The sequence below is a fragment of the Mesoplodon densirostris genome, chromosome 20 (genome assembly GCF_025265405.1).
Source record: "Mesoplodon densirostris isolate mMesDen1 chromosome 20, mMesDen1 primary haplotype, whole genome shotgun sequence".
Lineage (NCBI taxonomy): Eukaryota > Metazoa > Chordata > Mammalia > Artiodactyla > Ziphiidae > Mesoplodon > Mesoplodon densirostris.
In genome coordinates, this window is record NC_082680.1 from 31,327,937 (window position 1) to 31,340,206 (window position 12,270).

Genomic DNA, 12,270 nt, shown 5'->3' on the forward strand with positions numbered 1-12,270 from the left:
TGGTGTCACGGCCATGAAAATATTCACTGTGGTGCATAAGTGGCTAACAGACATGGCCTTTGTGCATGTGTTCTGAAAAGCAATGTTTAAAAGGAGAGCTTAGGGCTTCCCTGGTGGCGCAGTGGTTGAGAGTCCGCCTGCCGATGCAAGGGACACGGGTTCGTGCCCCGGTCCAGGAGGATCCTGCGTGCCGTGGAGCGGCTGGGCCCGTGAGCCATGGCCGCTGAGCCTGCACGTCCAGAGCCTGTGCTCCGCAACGGGAGAGGCCACAACAGTGAGAGGCCCGCATACCGCAAAAAAAAAAAAGGAGAGCTTAAAGAGTACAGATAGATACACATATGTATATGGATAACCGAATCACTTTGCTGTACACCTGAAACTAACACAAGATTATAAATCAACTATATTTCAATTAAAAAAAGTTTAAAAAGTTAAAAATAACATAAAAAGAGCTTACTAAGTCAAAGAAACTGTAATTTAATTAGTAAAGTTTGAGAGCAGGAATGGCTGAGTTCTGACATCTTCTGGGGGCCTCCATCACCACCTGCCAGAATAAGTGTCAGCGACCCGGGCCCTTTTCTAAAGGTTCCAGATATCTGAGTAAGCTTCTTAGTCAATGTTACAAGAGATGCCGTGAAGAACTGTAAGGAAGTCCAGCAATCAAAATTAAGGACATTTCCAGAAGAACCTGTGACTAGTCCCTGGCACTTTTCAATATGTCATCGCCTTTTCATTTAATGGATGTGAGAACATTTCTTAGTAGACATCTGAGGGTGTAAACACACACACATACACATTTTGTATGCCTTTTCTTCTTGAGAGACAGACTTGCACTCACAGAACTGATTGAAGTTGAAAAACAGACTTGGCCAAGCAGCCGGGGTTGAAGTATGGTACACAAAAGCTTTCACTCTGGGAAAAACCAGGATCTCTGACATAAAGCCAAACAGTGGCTTCAAGTCCTGCACGTCCGCATCCTTTTTCTTTTAAGCCAGTGCTCAATTTATTCTGCCAAACACAATCAAAAAGGCCTCACAATGTTTTTTGTTTTTTTGCTTTCTTTGGTGTTTCGAAGGTCAGCTTTAAATGCCTTCACATTTCTTCGGCTGCCTTCTATTCTTCTTTCAGGAAAACAAACAACAACTTAGAAGAGAAAGATAATTTGCTATGCCTGCCAAAGCTTCTGGAGCTATCAGTTATAAACAGGTGGCAGTCACCAGTGGCACAGTCTAGGGGAGTTTGTAATTAAATAGTGGCGCTTTGAGTACCTACCAGAAAGCACTGATGATGGATCAATGGCTTGGGGAGAGTTTTTGTCCCAGACAATCAAGTCTCAGTCTAACACGTATATTTGGGGGCACTGAGGAATGTTTTATGGGGGATTGGGGCCCTAGGATCAATTTTAATTTCACTGAGTTCCTAAGACGCAATTGTCAAGTTTTTTTTTTAATGAAAAACTTTCATTTTTTTAAAAAAACACCTCCCTCCAGAGGGAGTCCCCATGCCTTTTTCTGATGTGAGAGCTGCCAAATGCAGAGTTAGGTATCCTGAAAAAGTAATTGCTTCTTTAGCCGAGGCTCTAGTGTGTAGTTCCTGAAAAATAACCATCTTCAAAAGTTCCAGAGAGAGGAAGGCAGTCTGAATCTCAAATATAAAAAAGTAATGAAATAGACTGAAAAAAATAGGACACAACTCTGTGATTCCCAGGAGGGTACACAGAACACTTTAAATGTCTCCTCTGTCTCAAAGTGACATTTCTAAGACAAACTGCAGGTGTTGGAGACGGGGTCAGAAGGAACACTACAGTCATATGACCAAAATAAAATAACATGAAATTATTTTCAGATTATCCTCAGAATGGAAGCCCTTTCAGAGAGGCAACAAAAGGCAGCAGTTATCGTGGGAATTGCTTAGTGCCAAATCAGAATTAATGGCAAAGAGGCTGAGTCAGACTTGAAGAGGCTGACACCCCAGTAACTGTGTGATTCCTCCCTTCAAGTCTGAATCCACCAAGATCTGGATAAAGTGACTTAAAACAAGAGGTCAACATGCAGTTCCTTATGGTTCGGCACCCGCCACTTCCTGTCTCTCCCAAAAGAGAAATTAATGAGACTCAGAGAATTATTAAAATTAAACTTTAGAAACAGAAATCCCTCCAATGCCATATTAAAATAGTTATTAGGTGGGTCCTCTGCAGTAACAGAAGCTGCGTACAGAAATAGCCACGAGACAATTCCTATCATGACGAAGTCCTGGACAAATGTCTGCTTTTAAGAACCCCTGAGGGACTTCTCTGTGGCACAGTGATTAAGAATCTGCCTGCCAATGCAGGGGACATGGGTTCGAGCCCTGGTCCTGGAAGATCCCACATGCCACGGAGCAACTAAGCCCATGCGCCACAACTACTGAGCCCACAAGCCACAACTACGGACCCCGCGTGCCTAGAGCCCATGCTCCGCAACAAGAGAAGCCACTGCAACGAGAAGCCTGCGCACCGCAACAAAGAGTAGCCCCCACTCGCTGCAGCTAGAGAAGGCCCGCGCACAGCAACGATGACCCAACGCAGCCAAAAATAAATAAATTAAATAAATTTTAAAAAAAGAACTTCCTTTCCAAAAAAAAAAAAAAAAAAAAAAGACTTGAACAGGTACTTTATAAAAAAAAAAAAAGAACCCCTGAACCACTCATGTGACTGTTGGATGGAAAGGTCCTTGCTTTCCAGACTCACCAGGACACTAGGTACCAGGTCAGGGAATGGAGCAGGGTGTGCCAGGATGCTGGAATTTGGGGATGTTGGGAAGACAGTCAGGCCACCACCACCAAATCTTCAGTCTGTCTTTACTTCACAGTCCTTTAATGAGGGATGGAGTCTTCCATTGCACAGCTGATGTGAAAGTTAAAAGGCTCCTCTGCTTAGGAGGAGCTCCATTGAAGTCCCCTCTCCAGGGTAAATAAGTGCTTATCAGACAGGAGAATATTTGTGTTATGAAGAACAATTAAGGATGGCGAGGTAGAGGCCTCGGAGCAGCAAGAGGGGCGCTGCGGGAGAGGCCCTGAGAGGGCAGGAGAGGCATCCCAAGAAACAAGGGTGAGCGTTAGGGTCAAACTTCACCCACTTCTCAATTGTGCAGTTTTCAGGCTGTGCCTGGGCGTGAAAGGCCCCAGGAAAAGCTTCTGGTGCTTTGGGGAAAATGGAGCATAAACAAGGTCAGCAACGAACATACACGCCGTTCAGATTTCTATTAAACGGGGGAACTCTGAGTCAGTGTACAAGGTTGTATCCGGAAGAATTAAAAAGATGCTCATGAATAGAAAGCACATTATAAATATGAAGTGCAACAGAAAAGCTTTTGAGTTCAGTCTATTATGTGGTTGTCTTCAGTCTGATACGGAAGTATGACGTCATTACATAGCAATGAATAATTACCCTCCATCACGGGAAGCTCAGTCTATGCCTGCAGTGACTCGATGCTGGTGATGGCAGGGTACCCGCCTCCTGCACCCAAACCTCCAGGCCTATGACTGCTGCTTCTTAGCTGAGCAAAGCCCAGAGATAGGAAGGTCGCAAGCCACAGACAGGGTCATGGAGAAATACTGGCCAGCCACTCTTTAAAGGGATCCATACCTTCAGCTTGACTCTTCTCTTTAATTGTATTTCTCATCCATGACTGCTCAGACATAGATGTGAAAATTGGGGATATGAAAATTCTACTCTGGTAAAGTTTTCTACAGGGTTTTGAATGAGCATGGAGATAGTTTGGGAGCTGGGAAGGCCCAGTTGGGGCTAATATACCCAGGCAGGCTCTGAATCCCCAGCCCTCCATAAGGCCCCCAGGTCCACACTGGGATTCCCACGCCCACACGGGGACCCCATGCCCACAAGGGAATTCCCACACTCACACAGGGATCAAGGGCGGGGAGTAACTCTTAAGCTTCAGAACTTCCACCATTCTCAGTTCGTAGGATTTTTCTAACAATCCTCCAAAGAGGTGGAATGGAAAGACACAACGCTGTTTCTCTGAGGTTCAGCCAAGATAAGGCTGGATTTTCCTAAATAACATTTATACGGAAAATAAAAAGAGGGAGGGGAAGAGTGAGGCAAGGCAAGAACACACACGCACAGATGAAATCATGGAAAAACAGTATCTGAGTTCCTGCTTGCCTGGGTCTAGTCCTCATAGTTTTTTGTTTGTTTGTTTGTTTGTTTGTTTGTTTTGTGGTATGCGGGCCTCTTACTATTGTGGCCTCTCCCATTACGGAGCACAGGCTCCGGACGTGCAGGATCAGCAGCCATAGCTCACGGGCCCAGCAGCTCTGTGGCATGTGGGATCCTCCTGGACCAGGGCACGAACCCGCGTCCCCTGCACCGGCAGGCGGACTCCCAACCACTGCGCCACCAGGGAAGCCCTAATCCTCATAGTTTTGAGGGCAGGTGCTTGTCTCAAACAAGCAAAAGATCTTTATCATAAATAAATATATATGTAATAATACATATGTAACAATGTACAAATATATATAAATGTATTATTTATTTTTGCATATATTTATAAATATATGTAGTGTATATATTATATAAATCTATATGTAATATTATGTATATGTTTGTGTGCATATATATATATATATATACACATTATTATACAAGAGAAAGATGCAAGGAAGGACTCAAGTGAGAAAGGAGTTCTAAAAAAAAAGAAAAAATTTCAAGCTAACACAAGTCACTCCCCTCCCCTGTCCTCTGTCTTTCCCTTATACCCATTTACATTTACATTTATTTTGCTCAGGTGACTTTCAAATCTTGTTAGAGGAACAGGAAAAGTAAAAGCTCAGAAATGTTTACATACTTTAAATGTCTCAATAATATGCACAGAAATGAATTATTTTAAAAAAAGCGTTGGTGACTTTTAGTCTTTTTTTTTTAATGACTTTGCAAATTTGACGATCCCTGACAACCAAAGCTGATGTTGCCAAATGGCAGCGAAACCATTTTCTTCTTCTAAGATGTCTTTTTCTCTTTATTTCATTGAAATACAAACTTTTAAAGATATTTTGGCCTGAAGAATTAGGCATGACATTAAGTTTACCAAATTTAGCAAATGAAAATATAGGATGCTTGGTCAAATTTGAATTTTGGATAAACAACAAATAATTTTTCAGGATCAGCATGTCCCAAATACTGCATACTCATTGCATACTTCTACTAAAAATTATTTGTTGTTTATCTGGAATTCAGATTTATCTGATCATCTTATATTTTATCTGGCAAACCAAGGGGCCATTAAAAAATCATACCTACACCATATAGCCTACTGTTATGGTGGGTGAGCATTAAATAATATAGGGTATTCAAAAATAATTATCCTGGGATATCAGAGTAGGAAAAATATTAAACATTTAGTCATCCTCATTAGTATGGCTGAGAAGTAGTACATATACACAATCAATGTGGCTTCCAGAAGACTAGAGAAAACACATATCAATACTTCAGTGTATTCAGCTTTCCTACTTCCCTCACTTGGCCAAAAAGGGTCATCTTTTCAGGACAAATATTTCCAGCTCACTCCATTCAGTATGAAAATAAAAGACTTTCCTTCTAAATTACCTGATACACGAGCATGTCCTTCCTTCAGGAGAAAAATCTGGCAATGCTGCGGCAGTTTTAGCCTCTCTCCTGTAAAAGCTATCTGTGAGAGAAGGGCTATTAATATTGTCTCCATTTCCTTATCTAAGGAAGGAGGATTGGAGGCGACGTCTCTACACTATCAGGTTTAGAGGAAGAGCACTGCTGTTTGGAAGGAGTAAAGATCCATTTCCATTCTGGTGGGTCTGAAACCTCACATCCGGGCCGTATTTCACGAAAGTAAGATGACTGACTTAGTTTCCCAAGGAAAGATATTTGAGAGACACCACAGTTTTCTCTGGAGAAAATAAAGGTGTGGATGAGCAAAGTCAAAACTTATATACTTGTTCTCCTGTTAAGAGTCTTGGTGAGTGTGTCACTGTCTGGGGGGAAGTTTTGGAACTTGTTTGGAAATGCCTTTGAGATTACACTCTATTCTGAGCCGCGAGGCACAGGTAGACATTTCCTGGCAGCTTTAGAATCCCTGTCCATTTCTCTGTGGCTGGTTTCCCAGTCTGTTTAACCAAGCACTTGCCACATGCTACATTAGGACTAGGCTCAAGCAGTTCAGAAGCTGCACTCTGCCTTCTGTGTTCATTTAGAAATGAAAAAAAAAAAAAAAAAAGAGGCCAGTAATGCTGCCTTATAATGAGTGACGATAGATGGGTGACATTACCTGTTCACGTACCAAGGGAGTCTCTGCCTGTAAAAATCAATTTATAATAACACTTGGAAAACCATATTCTTTTGGAAGTATGTCAGGGCCCTTTATATCCATGAGACAAGCATAATGGGGAATACCCCAGGGGGCACTTACCGACTCACTAAACAAATACTTCTTTAGTGCATGTCAAGTGCCAGTTAACACTGGGTTACGTGTTAACACTGCAGTGATGAAACTATGTACAAAGTCTCTGCCATCACATAGCTCTCAGCCTAGAGGAAAGAGACATGTGCAAAGGTGATTGCCAACCATTGTGAGGAGTGCTGTGAAGTGAAACCATAGTGCAGGGTCCTATGGGGAGCTGAGGAAGGACGCCCAGCCTGGAAGCATTCTTGTGACAGCCTCCTAGAAGATGCTCATCGAAGGCGAGATCTGAAAATTCAGTAGGTATCTCCCCAGTGAAGTGTGTGTGCGTGTGTGTGTGTGTGTGTTGGCAAAAAGACAGCAGTAAGGGGCTTCCCTGGTGGCGCAGTGGTTGAGAGTCCGCCTGCCGATGCAGGGGACGCGATTTCGTGCCCCGGTCCGGGAGGATCTCACGTGCCGCGGAGCGGCTGGGCCCGTGAGCCATGGCCGCTGAGCCTGCGCGTCCGGAGCCCGTGCTCCGCAACGGGAGAGGCCACAACAGTGAGAGGCCCGCGTACCAAAAAAAAAAAAAAAAAAAAAAAAAAAAGCCGGGAAGACTTGGGCAGGGGAGGTCCCCTCCTGACAAGGTGGGCTGCTGGACGGCACAGATATACAGAGACGGAACGAGAAACTGACAGGGGCGCTAAGATCGTACAGACAATACTTGTTCACTGAGAGCGGGTATAAGAGAAGGAAAACTGGCAATCGTCCAGTTGTCCCCAGCAGCCCCGGGGAAGGCGCATCACTGGTGTTCCAGAGAGGACAGAGCTGGTGGAGCTGTTCTCCGGGGCAGCCCCGCCTTCCCTGCCTCACCTCGGGGAGTCAGGGCCAAGTTTACGGACTGCAGTCGCTCCGTCTCCTGGCAGATGTTCCACCCTCCTGCGCCGCACTCAGCCAGGAACGCCTGAATCCTTTCCCCCAAACCCTTCCTTTTTCATTCTATTGTCTTTGCGATTTTCGGGCAGAATCAGTGTGTCAATCTCTTCCAAGATCTTCATACACTGCTCGCCTATGGAGTTTGCAGAGAGCTTCAGCTTGCAAATCCTTGGCCACAAAACCCTGCTGGATTCCAGTAAGCTCTATACTCAACGCCTCCAGTCGCTCAGCTATCTTCTCCACAGACTTCTGCAAGTCTTTCAACTTCTTTAGTTCAACTTCTTCCTCGGGATTGTTCCTTTTCCCAGTTCACATGACCCGGCCACCGTTTGGTATTCCAAGTGCTGACAATGGCGTCTCCATTTCCTTCAGAGATTTCCCCTTCAATATGAGTTTCTGAAAAGGCCGCGGGACCCCTGTGGCCTCTGCAACAACGTGGACCAGGTCTTGGACCATTGGTTCACTATAGCCCTCTTGCAGGGTAACTTGCAGATCGTGCTTCTTCTTTTTTTTTTTTTTTTTTTTTGCGGTACACGGGCCTCTCACTGTTGGGGCCTCTCCCGCTGCGGAGCACAGGCTCCAGACGCGCAGGCTCAGCGGCCATGGCTCACGGGCCCAGCCGCTCCGCGGCATGTGGGATCTTCCCAGACCGGGGCACGAATCCGTGTCCCCTGCATCGGCAGGGGGACTCTCAACCACTGCGCCACCAGGGAAGCCCAATATGGCATATTTTTGTTCATCACCCAGTTCTAAGAACCCACTTAGCTAATGGAGGCATCGTACATACCTTTCAAATAAAAGATCTGTTTTGGTAAATAACGTTTCTACAGGCAGCACACCACCAGCCTCCATATTTCTAAGGAAATCTTTAGTTTTATTATTGTATATGTTTAAATGAAAATGTTTTCTCCAAGATTTTAAGGAAAATTTTCCCATTTCATACAGTAAGGACATGTAAATCATTTGGGAATTTTAAATACATTTTTAAAATAATGTTAAAATGGGGGCTTCCCTGGTGGCACAGTGGTTGAGAGTCCACTTGCTTTTAAAATGCTTGCTTTTCCTATTAAGTGTGGAAATTGCCTCAAGTCAAGGACTGTGTCTTGTTCATTATTGCATCACAATATCCAGCATGATAACATATAACACAAATATAATAATCACCTAATAAGGATTCGTTGAACAACCAGTGGATGAATAAATGAAGAGATCTTTCTTTCAAGTATAGAGCAAAGCATCTATAGGATTGACTGTCTCCATTTGCATGTAGCAGTTTCCACCCCGGGCATAGAGCCATACAAAGGTTCCAGACACAATTTACCAGGATGACTAATGCTTCTTCCCTTACATCAACGTCAACTATAAAATCCCCATTTTCTTGGGGAACTGTTCACATGAGATGATAATTGCCAGTAGCAGAAGCTGTTTGAAAAACAGATTGAATGTGTAGAACGCACTATGCTTTTGTGGGTGTGTTTTCCTTCCTGTATCTCTATATGTTTATGTACGCAGGATATACCAGAGATTTTCAGGTAAACAGCTTTTCAAAATATTGCTGTGGACTTCTTGAAGATGGGAGGATGTCTTTTATATTTCAGGGCGATGCCATCTTTATACGCCAGGGTTTATCACAATGCTTGTTATACGCTAAGTGCTCATTAAATATTAGTCAAAATAAGATAGTGAACAAAAACATCAGTCAGTAGGCTCTCCTTTGAGTAAACCTGACATTTGTATACCTTAATCTCAGTTCACAATCCACTTTATAGAATCCCATCTATTGCAGAAAATTAGGTCTATTGGTAGCAGCTTTGAAAAAAATGGACACTTATGGTTACTCTTTTGCGTGGAGTTAAAGCTATAATTTTAGAAACAAAGAAAAGTTACCCACTTGTTAAAAGACAGGTTTCTCCTGATTTTGCATCTTTTCCCAAAGCATCCCTTATTTTGTTGAATACAAAGCCCAACTAACAGAGCCACTACCAAAGCCCACATCTATTTAAGAGCCAGCATGGCAGATATCTGTTCCCAGAACCTTAGGAAAACACCGTGCTGAGCTCTTGTAAAATACGACCTCTGTTACTGGAGCTTAAACTAAACAATAGAGACCTTCAATCAATACTGAGGAAAAGCCTTAGAGCACTGAGGAAGGAAAGCATCTTCACATGATACTGTCAGCTTCCTCAATGTAGCCAAAATTGGCAACTAAAGAACACTTAAGTAACCTGGATTTTTGGTGGGTGTGTTTTGATGCTGCTTTTGCCCTTTTCTTGGTCAGCATCTCAAAACCAAGGACACTGTCTCCATGTGTCAAACTCAAGGCTGTTTCCAATGTATTAGCCCACTCTGAAATTAGAAATCCAAGTGGCTTTGTAGTTCTCTGTTTGATGAGTTTGCCCACAAACGCATAAATGGAGACAGAATGATTCCGTTTGAAAAGCCAAGCTCGTCCATTCTGGAACCTAGTCAGTGACGATGAAGAGTTAACCCAGCTTCTTCAGACAGTGTTCCATTCATTAGCTTCAGGAAGAGCAATAATGGACCAAAGTCTGTCTCGGCTGAAGAAAGAATGGCCCTACGGGATGTAAACAGACTGCCATGAATGTTCATCAACTACATTTCTTGTTGGACTTGAGAGTGAACAGAAATTTAAGTCATTACTCATATTACTCATTAAATTTCTATTTTTCCTATGAGTGTTCCCAAGGCCTCGCCAAGGTGTCTTTGAGAATTCGAATGCTCTGACTTCTCTTCATTTGGCTGACATGGGGAAGTCTGCTGAACAGAGCAAAGAGAAATACGTGTATCTTTCACTGGTCCCATTTCTTCCCTCCCCCTGCTGGACCTTGGGCCCCTCCAGGCCTTCACACAGGCCTCTGCATCCATTCTATCCAGTCTCCTGGCCTCCTGAATCCCCCTATTACAATCCATCACAGAGCTATCCCCCTAAAGCACAGATAAGACCGGTCATCATCCTACTCAAAAAGAAAAAAGAACAAAAAATGTCAGTGGCTATCAAATAAAGTTCAACTTTGCCTGACACGTAAGGCTATTTATAATTTGGTTCTGATCTGTCTTCTCAGATTTATCTCACTAACTCCAGGGAACTGGGTTGCTAATCGTGCTCATACTCCTGCCGTCTCTCTACACTTTTAGTCACGCCGACCCTCTGCTCTAAAGAAACTGGTCATCAGTTTCCATGTGTCCTGATGCTAACTGCAGGTTGGACGTCATTGTTTCCCTACTTTCAATTCCCAAAGCATCATGCTGGAGTGGCTTTTAAGCTCTGATTTTAGTTTTTCATATTTTGTGTTCTATTTATTTCAATAAATGTATTATTTTGCTCTCCCTGCTCTTCTCAAGACTTTAAATGCTTTGAGATGGGATGATGAGTCACAGACATTTCAATATTCCATAAGTCTTTAGGCACAGAGCCTGGTACATAATAGATACTTAGTAAGTACGAGTGAGTGAATGAAGGAATGAATGAAGGAATGAATGAAAATGATCTCTTCCACATCACCCTATTTTCCCATTCCAATAATATGACAGGAACACGAGCCATTTAAGCAGTTTAATTATCTAACCCAGAATATGGGCTCTGAACATCAGAGCAAGTCTAGATGCAACAGCTGAGGTGTCAAAACACATTAAAACTAATAATGCAAAAAGAACCAGGTGTAAGCTAAGCTGAGCATTTTCTTCTGGCACCTCTTCCCCTACCATTCAATTGTTCTATAATTATTGTCTCTGCTTCAAGGTCCTATTTTCTGCTGATTCTCAACTAGATAAAATACATACAGCTTTCAGAGATTGAAAATATTCCTATAAGGAATGAACTAAGGCTTTTGTTTTAACTTATTAAATGGAATAAAAATACACCTTAGTTACATAGTAATTTATTATCAACTATTCAGCACTGGGAAATGTTCAATCATCCGTTTGAGACCCAGAATTCTGAGTGCACCAGAAAAACTGGAGTTGGTTAACAGGAGTGAGACCACTCAAATCCTGGGCATCCATTCAGGACCTTCCATCAATGATACGTTGTTCTGCATACTGTAGGTGATACAAAGAATAAGAAGGTATGGACCCTGCCCTCCAGAAACTTTGACAAGACCACAACTGGGTTAAAAGTATCAGGACAGATAACGCCAAATGCCCAGCCCTGGGATTCGTGCTTCAGCAGAAGGTTCTGACGGTATCTGGGTATGCAGTTAAGAGTCAGTCATGGGCAGGCCCTGCCTGTACATGAAAGGTGCAACTGTCAAGGGCTCTGGAGAACCAACTGTCCACCAAATTCTGTTGAATTCACATCCAATTTGTTCCTCATTTTTTCCCTTTACTGATATTCCTGCTGCTACTACTTTCTTTAGATCAAGTTGGCATAATTTCTCACTGGATTAAATTAGTAGCCTCCCAATAAATCTCCCTGCTTCCCATCCAGTTCCCTTCTAATCCAGGCTCCACATTGCTGTCTGCAAACATCTCTTTCAAAAATACAAATATCAGGGCTTCCCTGGTGGTGCAGTGGTTGAGAGTCCGCCTGCCGACGCAGCGGACGCGGGTTCGTGCCCCGGTCCAGGAAGATCCCACATGGGCGCGGAGCGGCTGGGCCCGTGAGCCATGGCCGCTGAGCCCGCGCGTCCGGAGCCTGTGCTCCGCAACGGGAGAGGCCACAGCAGTGAGAGGCTGCGTACCGCAAAATAAATAAATAAATAAATAAATAAAAATATCAACATGTAACTTTCCTGCCAAAAATCTTTAAGTTACTCCCCATAACCTTCAGGGTTCAGTGGAAGTATTCAACTGGCGCCATGATCTGTTTCTTGAGGTGCTTCTCCCATTAACCCCAAAGTGGCCTTAAGCTCCAGCCATCCCACACAGTTCCCCCAGGGGGCGCTGCTGTCCCTCCAGCTCGCAGGCC

At 43.6% G+C, this 12,270-nt stretch overlaps 1 protein-coding gene and 1 pseudogene across 1 annotated transcript in view; both read right to left on the reverse strand.

Annotated features, from left to right (window-relative positions):
* The window catches only part of ZMAT4 (zinc finger matrin-type 4), a 227,602-nt gene that overhangs the window by 59,491 nt on the left and 155,841 nt on the right, over positions 1-12,270 (reverse strand). The gene's annotated exons all lie outside the window — the stretch shown is intronic.
* Positions 1-12,270, reverse strand: part of LOC132481374 (uncharacterized) — a 34,580-nt pseudogene that overhangs the window by 22,184 nt on the left and 126 nt on the right.